Raw genomic sequence first — 19510 nt, forward strand, 5'->3', positions numbered from 1 at the left:
AGGGGAGACACGGAGCATGAGCGGGGGTGGGGTGGAAAAGGAGGGAGACACGGGGTATGAGCAGGGGGTGGGGGGACAGGGGAGACATGGGGCATGAGCGGGGGTGGGGGGAACAGGGGAGACACGGGGCATGAGCGGGGCGTGGGGGGAACAGGGCACACACGGGGCATGAGCAGGTGGTGGGGGGAACAGCGGAGACAAGGGGCATGAGCAGGGGTGGGGGGGAAAAGGGGGGAGACCAGGGCATGAGCAGGGGGTTGGGGGGAACAAGAGAGAGACCCGGGCCATGAGCGCGGGGTGGGGGGAACAGTAGGGAGACGCAGGGCATGAGCGGGGGGTGGAGGGGAACAGGGGAGACACATGGGCATGAGCGGGGGTGGGGGAAACAGGGGAGACACGTGGGCATGAGCGGGGAGTGGGGGGAACAGGAAGAAACATGGGCATGACCGGCGGGTGGGGGGGAAAGGAGGGGGACACATGGGCATGAACGGGGGGTGAGGTGGAACAGGGGAGACACGTGGGCATGAGCAGGGGTTGGAGGGGAAAAGGAGGGAGACACGGGGCATGCGCGGGGGGTGAGGGGGAACAGGGGAGACACATGGGCATGAGTGGGGGGTGGGGGGGAACAGGGCATGGGGTGGAGGGAAAAGGAGGGAGACACAGGGCATGAGCAGGGGGTGGGGGAACAAGAGAGAGACACGGGCCATGAGTGGGGGGTGGGGGAGCACAGTAGGGAGACACAGGGCCATGAGCAGGGGGTGGAGGGGAACAGGGGAAACACGTGAGCATGAGCGGGGGTGGGGGGAACAGGGGAGACACGTGGGCATGAGCGGGTGCTGGGGGGAACAGGGGAGACTCGGGGCATGAGTGGGGGGTGGGGTGGAACAGGGGAGACAAGGGGCATGAGCGGGGGGTGGGGTGGAACAGGGGAGAGACACGGGGCATGAGCGGGGGTGGGTGGAACAGGGAAAAACACGGGGCATGGTTGGGGGGAACGGGAGGGAGACACGGGGCATGAGCAGGGGGTGGGGGGGAACAGGGCACACACGGGGCATGAGCGGGTGGTGGGGGGAACAGGGCACACACGAAGCATGAGCGGGGGTGGGGGGAACAGGGCACACACGGGGCATGAGCAGGGGGTGGGGGGACAGGGGAGACACGGAGCATGAGCGGGGGGTGGGGGGAAAGGAGGAAGACACGGGGTATGAGCGGGGGGTGGGAGGGAACAGGGTAGACACGGGGCATGTGCGGGGGTGGGGGGAAAAGGAGGGAGACACAGGGCATGAGCAGGGGGTGGGGGAACAAGAGAGAGACACGGGCCATGAGTGGGGGGTGGGGGGGCACAGGAGGGAGACACAGGGCCATGAGCGGGGGGTGGAGGGGAACAGGGGAAACACATGGGCATGAGCAGGGGTGGGGGGAACAGGGGAGACACGTGGGCATGAGCGGGGGGTGGGGGGGAATAGGGGAGACATGGGGCATGAGTGGGGGGTGGGGTGGAACAGGGGAGACATGGGGCATGAGCGGGGGTGGGGTGGAACAGGGGAGAGACGGGGCATGAGCGGGGGGTGGGGGGAGCAGGGAAAACACGGGGCATGGTTGGGGGGAACGGGAGGGAGACACGGCATGAGCAAAGGGTGGGGGGGAACAGGGCACACACGGAGCATGAGCGGGTGGTGGGGGGAACAGGGCACACACAAAGCATGAGCGGGGTGGGGGGATCAGGGCACACACGGGGCATGAGCAGGGGGTGGGGGGAACAGGGGAAACACAGAGCATGAGCGGGGGTTGGGGGGGGAAAGGAGGGAGACACGGGGTATGAGCGGGGGGTGGGAGGGAACAGGGGAGACACGGGGCATGTGTGGGGGTGGGGGGAAAACAGGGGAGATACGGGGCATGAGCGTGGGATGAGGGGTGACAGGAGGGAAACATGGGGCATGAGCGGGGGTGGGGGCAACACGAGGGAAAGATGGGGCATGAGCGGGGGGTGGGAGGCAACACGAGGGAGACACAGGGCATGAGCGGGGGTGGGGGGAACAGGAGACACATGGGGCATGAGTGGGGGGTGGGGGGAACAGGGGAGACAAGGGGCATGAGCGGGGTGTGAGGGGTGACAGGAGGGAAACATGGGGCATGAGCGGGGGGTGGGGGGAAACACAAGGGAAACATGGGGCATGGGCGGGGGTGGGGGGCAACACAAGGGAGACACGGGGCATGAGCGGGGGTGGGGGCAACAGGAGACACATGGGGCATGAGCGGGGGGTGGGGGGAACAGGGGAAACACGGAGCATGAGCGGGGGTGGGGGGGAAAGGAGGGAGACATGGGGTATGAGCAGGGGCTGGGGGGGACAGGGGAGACACGGGGCATGAGCGGGCGGTTGCGGGAACAGGGGAGACACGGGGCATGAGCGGGGTGTGAGGGGGAACAGGGCACACATGGGGCATGAGCAGGGGGTGGGGGGAACAGGGGAGACAAGGGGCATGAGCAGGGGTGAGGGGGAAAAGAAGGGAGACACAGGGCATGAGCAGGGGGTTTGGGGTGGAACAGAGGAGACACGTGGGCATGAGCGGGGGTTGGAGGGGAAAAGGAGGGAGACACGGGGCATGCGTGGGGGGACAGGGGAGACACGTGGGCATGAGCGGGGGGTGGGGGGGAACAGGGCACACACGGGGCTTGAGCAGGGGTGGGGGAAAAGGAGGGAGACACAGGGCATGAGCAGGGGGTGGGGGGAACAAGAGAGAGACACGGGCCATGAGCGGCGGGTAGGGGGGAACAGGGTATTACCCAAATTGTTCGAACACAATTGTTCGAATTACCGAATTGAACGAAAGTCGAGGGTCCGAATTGACCTTTGCACAATTGACCGCACATATATATATATATATATATATATATATATATATATATATATATATATATATATATATATATTGGTTTGGTCATATATATCTATGTATATATATATTTATATATATAATGGGGGGTTGCGGGGGTTTCCCCCGCATATATGTAACAATTGACCTTCACAATTCGGTCAATTGTGCAAAGGTCAATTGTAATTCGAACAATTGTAGTTCGAACAATTCGTATACATCCGGGGAACAGTAGGGAGACACAGGGCCATGAGCGGGGGGTGCAGGGGAACAGGGGAGACACGTGGGCATGAGCGGGGGTTGGGTGGAACAGGGGAGACACGAGGCATGAGTGGGGGGTGGGGTGGAACAGGGGAGACACGGGGCATGAGCGTTGGTGGGGGGGACCGGGAAAACACGGAGTATGGGTGGAGGGGAACGGGAGGGAGACACGGGGCATGAGCGGGGGGTGGAGGGGAACAGGGCACACACGGGGCATGAGCGGGGGGTGGGGGGAACAGGGCACACACGGGACATGAGCAGGGGGTGGGGGGAACAGGGCACACACGAAGCATGAGCAGGGGTGGGGGGAACAGGGCACACACGGGGCATGAGCAGGGGGTGGGGGGAGAAAAGGGGAGACACGGAGCATGAGCGGAAGGTGGGAGGGGAAGGAGGGAGACACGTGGCATGAGCGGGGGGTGGGAGGGAACAGGGGAGACACGGGGCATGAGCGGGGGGTGGGGGGACAGGGGAGACACGGCGCATGAGCGGGGGTGGGGGGGAACAGGGGAATCACAGGCCATGAGCGGGGGTGGGGGGGAACAGTAGGGAGACACAGGGCATGAGCGGGGGTGGGGGAACCAGTGGAGACACGTAGGCATGAGCGGGGGGTGGGGGGAACAGGGGAGATACGTGGGCATGAGCCGGGGGTGCGGGGAACAGGGCACACACGGGGCATGTGCAGGGGGTGGGAGAACAGAGGACACGGGGCATGAGCGGGGGGTGGAGGGAAACAGGGGAGACACAGGGCATTAGTGGGGGTTGGGGGGAACAGGGAAGACACGGGGTATGAGTGGGGGGTGGGGGGGAATAGGGGAGACAAGGGGCATGAGCGGGGGGTGGGGGTGACAGGAGGGAAACGTGGGGCAAGAGCGGGGGTTGGGGGGAAACATGAGGGAAACATGGGGCATGAGCGGGGGGTGGGGGGCAACACGAGGGAGACACGGGGCATGAGCGGGGGGTGGAGGGCAACAGGAGACACATGGGGCATGAGCGGAGGGTTGGGGGAACAGAGGAGACGGAGCATGAGCGGGGGTGGGGGGGACAGGGCACACACGGGGCATGAGCGGGGTATGGGGGGGAACAGGCCACACACGAAGCATGAGCAGGGGTGGGGGACCAGGTCACACACGGGGCATAAGCAGGGGGTGGGGGGAACAGGGGAGACACGGAGCATGAGCGGGGGGTGGGGGGAAGGAGGGAGATACGGGGCATGAGCAGGGGGGAACAGGGGAGACACGGGGCATGTGCAGGGGTGGGGGGAACAGGGGAGACACGGGGCATGAGTGGGGGTGGGGGTGACGGGAGGGAAACATGGGGCATGAGCAGGGGGGTGGGGGGAAAGACATGGGAAACATGGGGCATGAGCGGGGGGTGGGGGGCAACACGAGGGAGACACAGGGCATGAGCAGGGGGTGGGGGGCAACAGGAGACACATGGGGCATGAGCGGGGGGTGGGGGGTACAGGAGGGAGACACGGGGCATGAGCGGGGGGTGGGGTGGAACAGGGGAGACACACGAGGCATGAGCGGGGGTGGGGGTAACAGAGGAAGCACAGGGCATGAGCGGGGGGTGGGGGGGTAACAGGGCAGATACTGGGCATGAGCAGGGGGTGGGGGGTACAGGAGGGAGACACGGGGCATGAGCGGGGGGTGGGAGGAACAAGAGAGAGACACGGGGCATGAGCGGGGGGTGGGGGGAACAGGGCACACACGGGGCATGAGCAGGGGGTGGGGGGAGAACAGGGGAGACACGGAGCATGAGCAGAAGGTGGGAGGAGAAGGAGGGAGACACGTGGCATGAGCGGGGGTGGGAGGGAACAGGGGAGACACGGGACATGAGCGGGGGTGGGGGGACAGGGGAGACACAGTGCATGAGCGGGGGGTGGGGGGGAACAGGGGAATCACAGGCCATGAGCGGGGGTGGGGGGAACAGTAGGGAGACACAGGGCATGAGTGGGGGTGGGGGAAACAGTGGAGACACGTAGGCATGAGCGGGGGGTGGGGGGAACGGGGGAGATACGTAGGAATGAGCGGGGGTGGGGGGAACAGGGCACACACGGGGCATGTGCAGGGGGGTAACACGAGGGGAACACGGGGCATGAGCGGGGGTGGGCTGAACACGAGGGAGACACGGGGCATGAGCGGGGGGTGGGGGCAACAGGAGATACACGGGGCATGAGCGGGGTGTGGGGGGTAACACGGGGCATGAGCGGGGGGGCGGGGGAACACGAGGGAGACACGGGGCATGAGCGGGGGGAGGGGGGCAACAGGAGACACACGGGGCATGAGCGGGGGGCGGGGGAACAAGAGAGAGACACGGGACATAAGCGGCGGGTGGGGGGGAACAGGGTATTACCCAAATTGTTCGAACACAATTGTTCGAATTACCGAATTGACCGAAAGTCGAGGGTCCGAATTGACCTTTGCACAATTGACCGCACATATATATATATATATATATATATATATATATACATATATATATATATATATATATATATATATATATATATATTGGTTTGGTAATATATATATATTTATATATATAATGATATAATGGGGGGTTGCGGGGGGTTTCCCCCCGCATATATGTAACAATTGACCTTCACAATTCGGTCAATTGTGCAAAGGTCAATTGTAATTCGAACAATTGTAGTTCGAACAATTCGGATACATCCAGGGAACAGTAGGGAGACACAGGGCCATGAGCGGGGGGTGCAGGGGAACAGGGGAGACACGTGGGCATGAGCGGGGGTGGGGGGAACAGGGGAGACACGTGGATATGAGCGGGGGGTGGGGAGGAACAGGGGAGACACGGGACATGAGCGGGGGGTGGGGTGGAACAGGGGAGACACGGGGCATGAGTGGGGGGTGGGGTGGAACAGGGGAGACACGGGGCATGAGCGGGGGTGGGGGGGAACAGGGAAAACACGGGGTATGGGTGGAGGGGAACGGGAGGGAGACACGGGGCATGAGCGGGGGGTGGAGGGGAACAGGGCACACACGGGGCATGAGCGGGGGGTGGGGGGAAAACAGGGCACACACGGGACATGAGCAGGGGGTGGGGGGAACAGGGCACACATGAAGCATGAGCAGGGGTGGGGGGAACAGGGCACACACGGGGCATGAGCAGGGGGTGGGGGGAGAAAAGGGGAGATACGGAGCATGAGCGGAAGGTGGGAGGGGAAGGAGGGAGACATGTGGCATGAGCGGGGGGTGGGAGGGAACAGGGGAGACATGGGGCATGAGCGGGGGGTGGGGGGACAGGAAAGACACGGCACATGAGCGGGGGGTGGGGGGGAACAGGGGAATCACAGGCCATGAGCGGGGGTGGGGGGGGACAGTAGGGAGACACAGGGCATGAGCGGGGGTGGGGGAAACAGTGGAGACACGTAGGCATGAGCGGGGGTGGGGGGAACAGGGGAGATACGTGGGCATGAGCCGGGGGTGGGGGGAACAGGGTACACACGGGGCATGTGCAGGGGGTGGGAGAACAGAGGACACAGGGCATGAGCGGGGGGTGGAGGGAAACAGGGGAGACACGGGGCATTAGTGGGGGTTGGGGGGAACAGGGGAGACACGGGGCATGAGCGGGGGGCGGAGGGGAACAGGGGAGACATGGGGTATGAGCGGGGGGTGGGGGAGAATAGGGGAGACAAGGGGCATGAGCGGGGGCGGGGGGTGACAGGAGGGAAACGTGGGGCAAGAGCGGGGGTTGGGGGGAAACATGGAAACATGAGGGAAATATGGGGCATGAGCGGGGGGTGGGGGGCAACACGAGGGAGACACGGGGCATGAGCGGGGGGTGGAGGGCAACAGGAGATGCATGGGGCATGAGCGGAGGGTTGGGGGAACAGAGGAGACATGGAGCATGAGCGGGGGTGGGGGGGAACAGGGCACACACGGGGCATGAGCGGGGGGGGTGGGGGGGAACAGGGCACACACGAAGCAGGGGTGGGGGGACCAGGTCACACACGGGGCATAAGCAGGGGGTGGGGGGAACAGGGGAGACACGGAGCATGAGCGTGGGGTGGGGGGGAAGGAGGGAGATACGGGGCATGAGCAGGGGGGAACAGGGGAGACACGGGACATGTGCAGGGGTGGGGGGAACAGGGGAGACACGGGGCATGAGCAGGGGGTGGGGGGTGACGGGAGGGAAACATGGGGCATGAGCAGGGGGGTGGGGGGAAAGACATGGGAAACATGGGGCATGAGCGGGGGGTGGGGGGCAACACGAGGGAGACACAGGGCATGAGCAGGGGGTGGGGGGCAATAGGAGACACATGGGGCATGAGCGGGGGGTACAGGAGGGAGACACGGGGCATGAGCGGGGGGTGGGGTGGAACAGGGGAGACACACGAGGCATGAGCGGGGGGTGGGGGTAACAGAGGAAGCACAGGGCATGAGCGGGGGGTAGGGGGGTAACAGGGCAGATACTGGGCATGAGCGGGGGGTGGGGGGTACAGGAAGGAGACACGGGGCATGAGCGGGGGGTGGGGTGGAACAGGGGAGACACGGGGCATGAGCGGGGGTGGGGTAACAGAGGAAGCACAGGGAATGAGCCGGGTTGGGGTGGTAATACGGCAGATACTGGGCATGAGCGGGGGTGGGGGGTACAGGAGGGAGACACGGGGCATGAGCGGGGGGTGGGAGGAACAAGAGAGAGACACGGGGCATGAGCGGGGGTGGGGGGAACAGGAGACACACGGGGCATTAGCAGGGGGTGGGGGGTAACACGAGGGAAACATGGGGCATGAGCAGGGGGTGGGGGGTAACACGAAGGAAACACGGGGCATGAGCGGGGGGTGGGGGAACACGAGGGATACACAGGACTTGAGCGGGGGTTGGGGGGTAACAGGGCAGATACTGGGCATGAGCGGGGGGCGGAGGGGAACAGGGGAGACATGGGGTATGAGCGGGGGGTGGGGGAGAATAGGGGAGACAAGGGGCATGAGCGGGGGGCGGGGGGTGACAGGAGGGAAACGTGGGGCAAGAGCGGGGGTTGGGGGAAACATGAGGGAAACATGGGGCATGAGCGGGGGGTGGGGGGCAACACGAGGGAGACACGGGGCATGAGCGCGGGGTGGGGGGGAAGGAGGGAGATACGGGGCATGAGCAGGGGGGAACAGGGGAGACACGGGGCATGTGCAGTGGTGGGGGGAACAGGGGAGACACGGGGCATGAGCGGGGGGTGGGGGGTGACGGGAGGGAAACATGGGGCATGAGCAGGGGGGTGGGGGGAAAGACATGGGAAACATGGGGCATGAGCGGGGGGTGGGGGGCAACACGAGGGAGACACAGGGCATGAGCAGGGGGTGGGGGGCAACAGGAGACACATGGGGCATGAGCGGGGGGTGGGGGGTACAGGAGGGAGACACGGGGCATGAGCGGGGGGTGGGGTGGAACAGGCGAGACACACGAGGCATGAGCGGGGGGTGGGGGTAACAGAGGAAGCACAGGGCATGAGCGGGGGGTTAGGGGGGTAACAGGGCAGATACTGGGCATGAGCGGGGGGTGGGGGGTACAGGAGGGAGACACGCGGCATGAGCGGGGGGTGGGAGGAACAAGAGAGACACAGGGCATGAGCGGGGGGTGGGAGGAACAAGAGAGAGACACGGGGCATGAGCGGGGGGTGGGGGGAGAACAGGGCACACACGGGGCATGAGCGGAAGGTGAGAGGAGAAGGAGGGAGACACGTGGCATGAGCGGGGGTGGGAGGGAACAGGGGAGACATGGGACATGAGCGGGGTGTGGGGGGACAGGGGAGACACGGCGCATGAGCGGGGGGAGGGGGGGAACAGGGGAATCACAGGCCATGAGCGGGGGTGGGGGGGAACAGTAGGGAGACACAGGGCATGAGTGGGGGTGGGGGAAACAGTGGAGACACGTAGGCATGAGCGGGGGGTGGGGGGAACAGGGGAGATACGTAGGCATGAGAGGGGGTGGGGGAACAGGGCACACACGGGGCATGTGCAGGGGGGTGGGGGGTAACACGAGGGGAACACGGGGCATGAGCGGGGGTGGGCTGAACACGAGGGAGACACGGGGCATGAGCGGGGGGTGGGGGCAACAGGAGACACACGGGGCATGAGCGAGGGTGTGGGGGGTAACACGGGGCATGAGCGGGGGGCGGGGGATCATGAGGGAGACACGGGGCATGAGCGGGGGGTGGGGGGCAACAGGAGACACACGGGGCATGAGCGGGGGTGGGGGGCAACAGGGCACACATGGGGCATGAGTGGGGGGTGGGGGGTACAGGAGGGAGACACGGGGCATGAGCGGGGGGACAGGGGCAACAGGAGACACATGGGGCATGAGCGGGGGTGAGGGGAACAGGGCAGAAACTGGGCATGAGCGGGGGTGGGGGGACCAAGAGAGAGACACGGGGCATGAGTGGGGCGTGGGGGGCAACAGGAGACACATGGGGCATGAGCGGGGGGTGGGGGAAACACGAGGGAGATACGGGGCATGAGCGGGGGGTAGGGGGTACACGAGGTAGACACGGGGCATGAGCGGGGCTGGGAGGCAACAGGAGACACATGGGGCATGAGCGGGGGTCTGGGAACAGGGGAGACATGGAGCATGAGCGGGGTGGGGGGGAAAGGAGGGAGACACAGGGCATGAGCAGGGGGTGGTGGGGAACAGGGCACACATGGGGCATGAATGGGGGGTGGGGGGTACAGGAGGGAGACACGGGGCATGAGCGGGGGGTGGGGTGGAACAGGGGAGACACGGGGCATGAGCGGGGGGTGGGGGTAACAGAGGAAGCACAGGGAATGAGCGGGGTTGGGGGGGTAATACGGCAGATACTGGGCATGAGCGGGGGTGGGGGGTACAGGAGGGAGACACGGGGCATGAGCGGGGGGTGGGAGGAACAAGAGAGAGACACGGGGCATGAGCGGGGGTGGGGGGAACAGGAGACACACGGGGCATTAGCAGGGGGGTGGGGGGTAACACGAGGGAAACATGGGGCATGAGCAGGGGGTGGGGGGTAACACGAAGGAAACACGGGGCATGAGCGGGGGGTGGGGGAACACGAGGGATACACGGGGCTTGAGCGGGGGGTTGGGGGGTAACTGGGCATGAGCGGGGGGTGGGGGGTACAGGAGGGAGACACGGGGCATGAGCGGGGGGTGAGAGGAACAAGAGAGAGACACGGGGCATGAGCGGGGGGTGGGGGGAGAACAGGACACACACGGGGCATGAGCGGAAGGTGAGAGGAGAAGGAGGGAGACACGTGGCATGAGCGGGGGTGGGAGGGAACAGGGGAGACATGGGACATGAGCGGGGGTGGGGGGACAGGGGAGACACGGCGCATGAGCGGGGGGTGGGGGGGAACAGGGGAATCACAGGCCATGAGCGGGGGTGGGGGGGAACAGTAGGGAGACACAGGGCATGAGTGGGGGTGGGGGAAACAGTGGAGACACGTAGGCATGAGCGGGGGGTGGGGGGAACAGGGGAGATACGTAGGCATGAGCGGGGGGTGGGGGGAACAGGGCACACACGGGGCATGTGCAGAGGGGTGGGGGGTAACACGAGGGGAACACGGGGCATGAGCGGGGGTGGGCTGAACACGAGGGAGACACGGGGCATGAGCAGGGGGTGGGGGCAACAGGAGACACACGGGGCATGAGAGGGGGTGTGGGGGGTAACACGGGGCATGAGCGGGGGCGGGGGAACATGAGGGAGACACGGGGCATGAGCGGGGGTGGGGGGCAACAGGAGACACACGGGGCATGAGCGGGGGGTGGGGGGCAACAGGGCACACATGGGGCATGAGTGGGGGGTGGGGGGTACAGGAGGGAGACACGGGGCATGAGCGGGGGGTGGGGTGGAACAGGGGAGAACCCGGGGCATGAGCGGGGGGTGGGGGTAACAGAGGAAGCACAGGGAATGAGCGGGGTTGGGGGGGTAATACGGCAGATACTGGGCATGAGCGGGGGTGGGGGGTACAGGAAGGAGACACGAGGCATGAGCGGGGGGTGGGAGGAACAAGAGAGAGACACGGGGCATGAGCGGGGGTGGGGGGAACAGGAGACACACGGGGCATTAGCAGGGGGGTGGGGGTAACACGAGGGAAACATGGGGCATGAGCAGGGGGTGGGGGGTAACACGAAGGAAACACAGGGCATGAGCGGGGGGTGGGGGAACACGAGGGATACACGGGGCTTGAGCGGGGGTGGGGGGCAACAGGAGACACACGGGGCATGAGCGGGGGGGTGGGGGTAACACGAGGGGAACACGGGGCTTGAGCGGGGGTGGGCTGAACACGAAGGAGACAAGGGGCCTGAGCAGGGGGTGGGGGGCAACAGGAGACACACGGGGCATGAGCGGGGGTGTGGGGGGTAACACGGGGCATGAGCGGGGGGTGGGGGAACACGAGGGAGACACGGGGCATGAGCGGGGGGTGGTGGGCAACAGGAGACACCTGGGGCATGAGCAGGGGCTGGGGGGAACACAAGGGAGACACGGGGCATGAGCGGGGGATGGGGGCAACAGGAGACACACAAGGCATGAGCGGCAGGTGGGGGGAACACGAGGGAGACAATGGGCATGAGCGGGGGTTGGGGGGTAACACAAGGGAAACACAGGGCATGAGCCTGGGGTGGGGGAAACATGAGGGAGAGACGGGGCATGAGTGGGGGGTCGGGGGCAACAGGAGACACACGGGGCATGAGCGGGGGGTGAGGGGAACAGGGGAGATACTGGGCATGAGCGGGTGGTGGGGGGTACAGGAGGGAGACACAGGGCATGAGTGGGGGTGGGGGGTACAGGAGGGAGATACGGGGCATGAGCGGGGGGCAGGGGGACCAAGATAGAGACACGGGGCATGAGTGGGGTGTAGGGGGTACACGAGGAAGACACGGGGCATGAGCGGGGGGTGGGGAGAAACAGGAGACACACGGGGCATGAGTGGGGGGTGGGGGCTACATGAGGGAGACACGGGGCATGAGCGGGGGGTGGGGGGTAACACGAGGGAAACACGGGGCATGAGCGGGGGGTGGGGGAACATGAGGGAGACACGGGGCATGAGCAGGGGGTGGGGGGGAAACAGGAGACACACAGGGAATGAGCTGAGGGGTAGGGGGTAACATGAGGGAAACATGGGGCATGAGTGGGGGGTGGGAGTAACACGGGGCATGAGCGGGAGGTGTGGGGAACAGGAGGGAGACATGGGGCATGAGCGGGGGATGGGGCAACAGGAGACACACGGGGCATGAGCGGGGGCTGGGGGGTACACGAGGAAGACATGGGGCATGAGTGGGGTGGGGAGAACATTAGGGAGACAGGGCATGAGTGGGGGGTGGGGGGAACACGAGGGAGACACGGTGTTAGGTGGAAACCTGTGCAGTTCCCTCTGGGACCACTGCAAAAGATTTAGGACTACAGGTGTTTGGCAGTAAACCCACTTGGTAGCAGTCTGTACCCCACAGATTCACTTGGTAGCTGTGGCTGAGCAGTCAGACTTCCCTCAAGAAGAGTTAGGCAGTATGTGGAGTATACACAATAGGGCAATTTACACAGTAGAACAAGCAAACACGGAACAAGGCTTCGGTGTAAAGATATATAGTTATTTATTTATATAAAACACATCTATGAAAACACACTGGCACTATTACGGCAAACAACTCCACTCACAATTACTATCAGAAAATCAATCCCCCTAACAATAGTTCGACAAGTCTAGGTTCAATGGCACCACTTATTTGCAGACAGAGGTGAATGCTTTAACCTAGATGGCACTCTAGTATTCGTTAGGACGGGAGAGAAAAGAAGCAGGTTATGAAATCAATTCGGTACCAACACTTTTTCGAACAAATGCAAGGCAAGTAAGGCAGGGTCTACTGTAGATCGCAAAGTTCAGAGGCCAGGCCCACTCGGAGAGAGGCAAGGCGATATGTCCCAAAAAGTATCACAGTGGAAATGCACTTCGAGTCTTTGTCGCAAATTGTTATGGAAAGATTGGACCAGTTCAGAACAGAAAGTTAAGAAAGCTTGGAGGCGACCCAATGGATAGGCGAGGATTAAGACACCTCACGCTAACCGACACAAGGGAATCCAGGCGGAGACGGTACCTTGTTTGTGGAGAGACAGCTCCGGCGGGGGCAGTTGTTCCTGGTGGTGGATGCACATCGGGGCTTTGCCAAGAGAAGAGATAATCTCGTCGTCGTAGAAAAGTTGAAGATCGTTGCACCACCAGGGAAGAGACCAGCCGCGGAGTGCTCCGTCACAAGGCACCACCTTTTGGTCGCGGTACAGGGGTAGTGGCTATCCGGTTGCCGGGGTGCTCTGCACGGGCAATTCGACCACTACGTCCTGGAACGAAGAAAAAGTAAAGGGGACTGGTTGTTCCCACCAGTCAGGGGAAGAAGACTCTCCGGCTGGGAGATCTCCTCTGTCGTCGGGAAGTGGTGAGTCGGTTCAGCAGGGCTCCACCGGAGGTGTCGTCGTTGCAGGTCGGCTCAGCGTTACCCTCGTCGGATTCTTAGGTCATGTGGCGACTTCTGAAGATCCAGTCCCAAAAGCCCTGCTTTTATGCAGTAAACCCCCATTCATTCAGCCTAGCTGTCAATCAAAACACGCTAAGTGGTGATCGGGGTGGCTCACCACTTGGGCCAATCACACCAGAGTGTGACTTGAGTTGGCACGGCAACTCAGTCCAGGGTGCCTAAACCCCCTCCCACACCCCCTGTGGTACCCAGTCAGAATGGCACCACTTTGGAGGGCCTCTGTACAGAAGCCTGCCAAAAGTGGAACAAAGGGCTCAACCTTTGGTTTAGGAGTCACAGAGACGAACACAGACGCCATTTTAAAAACCGAGTTCTGGCAGAAAATACCAACCGATAGATTTGTTTAAGATAAATAAACCGGTGGTATTAACGAGAAAAAGTATTAACCTCCAACAATGGGAAGAATCCCATAGGGTTATATTCGGGGTCGAATATAACAAGTAGTTTCCACTGCCACCAGCCAAAACTCGACGAGGGAGGACGGGACAGTGCCCCCTCGAATAACAGACCCAGGAGTAATCGAATTACCCCTACTAGTACGTCCACAATAGGAGGGTTTTTACTAGTTCTGTTAGTAAATTTAGGTCTAGTAAAGCCAATGGTGACTTTACATGCCCGGGGAGACAGTAGTCAGTCCCCGGGTACGGAGTCTATGGTGGAGGTCCGCTGGGACGCCCCAGTGTTGCGGCACGGAGGGTGCGTTGTAACACACATAGCAAAACATATGAGACCCTATGGGGTAAAAGACCCCATAGCCCATAGAACACATTGACATTCAAAGGAATTTCACACATTCATGTCCAAGAGTGGGAGAAAAAGAGTCTCACTCTTGGCAGGATGGAAAAAAACAAACTCCAGAAATTCAGCCTAAACAGAGAATTCTCACTAACACTCGCCCCCCCCAGACTAAGGGACAGGAGGATTTAATCCACTCCTGGATGAATCTCATACCTCTAGTCGATGACATACATCCTAGAGAGACCATCAGCATTTTGGTGGTGACACCCTAACCTGTGCTCAATGGTGAAATCAAACCCTTGCAGGCAGATCGACCATCTCAGTAGTTTTGGGTTTTCCCCTTTCATTTGCATTAACCATCTCAAGGGTTGGTGGTCAGTCTGAATGACAAAAGTAGAACCATACAAGTATGGCCTATACTTCTTCAGAGCCCACACAATAGCAAAGCACTTTCTTTCGATTGTTGCCCACCTTGTTTCAGGATCCTTCAGCTTGCGGCTGATGAAGCAAACGGGGTGCTCCCTACCTTTCCCATCCAGTTGACTGAGTATGGCACCTATTCCTACATTTGAAGCATCTGTCTGCACAATGAAAGTTTGGCGGTAATCAGGAGCTCTGAGTACTGGGGCTTGGCAAAGAGCCTTTTTCAGGTTTTCAAAAGCCTGATTGCACTCCTCGTTCCATCTAACCTTTTTAGGAAATTTGGGCGAGGAGATGACATTCATTGGAGAAGCTATGGTCCCATAGTTCTCGATGAAATTCCTGTAATACCCAGTGAGGCCTAGGAAGGCTCTCACTTGGGTCTGAGTAGTAGGTGTTGTCCAATTTTGCACAGCTTCAATCTTACTGAGCAGAGGCCTTATTTCTCCACCTCCTACCTCATGTCCAAGATAGACTACCTTAGTCTGTCCAATTTGGCATTTACTCGCCTTTATGGTCAGCTTGGCTCGTCCAAGAGCCTGCAAAACATCTCTCAGGTGGGTTACATGTTCTTCCCAGGAATTGCTGAACACTGCTATGTCATCCAAGTATGCAATGCAGATGTCCTCCATCCCATTCAGAACCTGGTTTACCATCCGTTGAAATGTAGCAGGTGCATTTTTCAATCCGAAAGGCATTACCTTAAACTGGTATAAGCCAACGGGGGTAGAAAATGCAGTTTTATCCTTGGCATGGTCTGTCAGGGCTATTTGCCAATAGCCCGACGTCAAGTCAAATGTGCTGAGGAACTTGGCTGCGCCGAGTTTATCCACCAACTCATCTGTTCTTGGCAAAGGGTGGGCATCAGTCTTGGTGACTGCATTAAGAGCTCTATAATCCATGCAGAATCTAAGTTCTTTAGTTCCGGCCTTTGGTACTAACACAACTGGGCTAGACCATGGACTAGTAGAGGGCTCTATTACCCCGAGGTCAAGCATCTTGCTGACCTCACCTTTGATGTGGGTTTGTACGTTTTCTCACATTCGGTATCCTCTGCTTTTGACAGGCAGACAGTCACCAGTGAGTATGTCGTGCTGGCCCCAAGGGGTCAAGCCTGGTGAAAGCGAGAACAGGGAGGCAAACTGATTCAACATAGATTTGCACTCTTCTTGTTGCTCGGGTGTCAGATTTGAAGAGAGATTTACTCCTTCAATTTTTTCGTCTAAAGGTAAGCCTCTGAGGCGATCCGGAAGAGCTTCACTCTCTTCTTCTTCCTCGGATGATGCCAGAAGCAATGCTCCTACATCCGGTCTTGAGACATACGCTTTGAGTCGGTTGGTGTGGAAGACTGTCGGAGCCTCCTTGGGATTGCCCAAGTCCACCAGATAGTTGACCTCTCCGAGTTTACCCACAACTCTGAAGGGTCCCAACCATTTGTCTTGCAAGGCCCTCTGCCTTGTTGGGATCATAACGAGAACGAGCTGGTCTTGAGCGAACTCAACCATGTTAGCCTTTTGATCATGCCAGTGCTTGACCAATGCTTGTCCAGCTTTCAAGTTATTGCTTGCTTCTGTCATCATGTGCGACATTCTCCTCCGGAGACCTATCACATAGTCAGTCACTCTGACTGGCCTGGGGGAAGGAGCACTCTCCAACCCCTCCTTAATCAGGGCCAATGGACCTCTGACGGGATGACCATAGAGAAGCTCAAAGGGAGAATAACCTACTCCCTCCTGAGGGACTTCTCTATAGAAGGCATGGCAGTAGATGGTCCCACTTACGCTTAAGGGGTTCCTCTAAAGCACCTATCATGCTCTTCATGGTTTGGTTGAACCGTTCTACCGCCCATTGGTTTGGGGGTGGTAAGCCGTTGAGAACTTGTAAGTAACTCCACAGGTTTTCCACATGGCTTTCATGTAGTGGGACATAAAGTTTGACCCCCTGTCAGAGATTACTTCTTTAGGAAACCCGACCCTGGTAAAAATACCAAGGAGGGCCTTAGCCACAGCCGGAGCTGTAACAGTCCTCATAGGAATTGCCTCAGGATACCTAGTAGCATGGTCTACTACAACAAGTATAAACCTGTTGCCTGAGGAGGTTGGAGGATCAAGGGGACCAACAATGGCAATCCCTACTCTCTCAAATGGGACTCCCACAACTGGGAGAGGCACTAAAGGTGCCACATTCTTGGAGCCAACCTTACCAGAGGTCTGGCAGGTGTGGCAGCTCCTGCAGTGTTTTTCTACTTCGGCCCCCATCTTTGGCCAATAAAAGTAGAGCGAGAGCCTTTCCTTAGTCTTCTTGAAACTCAAGTGACCAGCCAAAGGAATCTCGTGGGCTAACTGCAAGAGCTGTGGTCTGTTCTCTTGGGGTACTACAAGTCGTTTGTAGTCTCCAGGTGCAGACTCAGTCGATTCACTGTAGAAGAGGCCATCTTCCCAGTGCAACCTGTATTTCCCAGGCTCTTGCCCTTCAGCCTGAGCTTCTGCCTGGTGGCGAAGACCTTCCAGAGTTGGACATTCTCTCTGTCCCTTATTGAAGTCTGCCCTGCTGGGTCCACCTTCTGCCAGTAAAGACTGCAGCTCAGGATGATCAACAGGATCCAGATCTCCAATGAGTTCCTGGCCTTCCATTAGCTCTTCCTCAGAGTCTAATTCTACCACACAGGGTTGTACCTCCCTCTCAGCCACAGCTGGAGGTGGAGTTACGGTTGTAATTTTGGACAACCGCGGGGAAGTCCTTGTTGGCTGCACTGAAATGCTGGCTGCTGGTTTCGGTATAAAAGTCTTAGGTTTCCCTTTCGCTTCTGATTTCTTGGAGACAGCCGCTGACAATTCTAGTGGAGCAGGAGTGATTTCTTTCTTCATCGTCTCCTGGAAAAGTACTGCGCATGGTCCTCTCTCTTGCGGGTCTGGTTAGCTCCTGTAACCGTTTACTAGGAGGTCTGGGGGTATGCGATACAACTCCGAGAGTTTTCAAATCGTTACCCAACAGAACGCGTCCTGGTACCTCACTCTGTATGCTGACAGGTATCTTCACAGTCATGTTGTTACACTGGATGAGAACTGGTAATTGGGGAAGCATCTGCACAGGCCCTCCAGCTAACTTGGTGAGGCGTTTGGGTGCCTTAGCAACATCCACAGCCTAAAAAAAAGATTTATCCACCACAGTTATGCTGGCCCCAGTGTCCCTAATGGCAGGAGTCTCCTGACCATTCACCTGGACACTGTCCTTATAATACTCTTTAGTATTATCGGGGATAGAATTATAGACATCTAAATTCTGTTGTTCCCACAACCCCAGAGATACTAAAGAAACACTGGCTGAGACTCCAATGGGTTCATAAGCAAGCAGTAGAAAGTTTCCACTTGCCATTTGGACTTCCTCCTCTGGAGCGAAGTTTAAGGAGACAAGCTGGACCCCTGAAGGTTTACCCTTACATCTGGGATCTCCTTTCACGTGGTCAGTCAAGCCACAAACAAAGCATTTACCGAATGCTTTCTGGAATGGTGGCTTGTTCTGGCCTCCTTTGGTTTGGCACCAGAAGACACACTATTCTGCTGCGGTTTTCCTTGTGGCTTACCCTTCTGGTTTTGTTTGGGGCCCTCTTTGGAATTTGAGTTATTCGAATTCTCTTTTGAGTCTTTCTTAGGCTGTTTTCCCTCATCCTTTTTCGGAGTTGCCCCAGATTCCTTATGAGTTGCCCTGTTGGCAACCCACAAGTCAGCAGCCTTAGCTAGCTTCCTGGAATCCAATTCCTTCGAATCAGCCAAGTGCTGTCTGAGCTCAGGAGAACAGGCATCATAAATAGACTCCAACATAAAAAAGATTCTTCATACCCTCATAAGTGTTCACTTTGTAACCCTTAATCCATCCCTCTAAGTTTTTCAACCCTTCACTCACCCAGGTAGCCCAAGGGGTACCATCATGCTTTTTGAGGGTTCTAAACCTCTTAGGATACTGGGAAGGGGTCTTCCCGAATCTAGCTATCAAAGCTAGTTTCACGCTTTCGTAATCCATCTTATCCGCCTCCCCCAACTCCATTACCGCATCAATCGCAACAGGGGGGAGCCTAGAGAACAACCAGGGAAGTAAATCATTCCCGGTGATGTCCTGGAGCCCATGATTGTACTCAAACAGTTTTAACCAATCCAAAACATCCAATCTCGGTTCATACATACCCACTAATTCTTTCGGCATCCGGGGTCTTTTGGGACTGGAGCTTCTAGAGGAACCAGAGGAGAGAGAAGCATTTTCCACAGACAACTTTTTCATCTCTAACTCGTGATTAAGTTCTATTTCTCTGAGCCTTAACTCAGCTTGCTTCTGCTCAGCCTGGGCATTCATCCGTCTGAACTCGAGCTCTTGGTTTCTTCCAGACTGGGCCAAAAACCGTTTGTATTCTAATTCGAGCTTCATTTTTTCAAGTTCAAAATAAGCAGGGTTAAATGTGGGACCTGGTATGGGCTCCGTAGGTACAGCTGGTAAGGCAGACAGGGGAGCAGGGGAGACAGTTTCGTTAGCCTCTCCTCCCTCTTCAGCCTCTTCATCACTATCATCACTTTGATTTAGATCAACACCGTTACTGTTATCTACATTTGCTGGAGAAGTTGGTTCCTCTGAACCAGTACCCAGACTTTGGTTCGCCAGCATTCTCGCTATCAGTTCTACTTTCTTGCCTCTTACAGAAAGATTCTCTTGTCT

This window comes from Ambystoma mexicanum, chromosome 6p, assembly GCF_040938575.1.
Source record: "Ambystoma mexicanum isolate Mex_15411 chromosome 6p, UKY_AmexF1_1, whole genome shotgun sequence".
NCBI lineage: Eukaryota > Metazoa > Chordata > Amphibia > Caudata > Ambystomatidae > Ambystoma > Ambystoma mexicanum.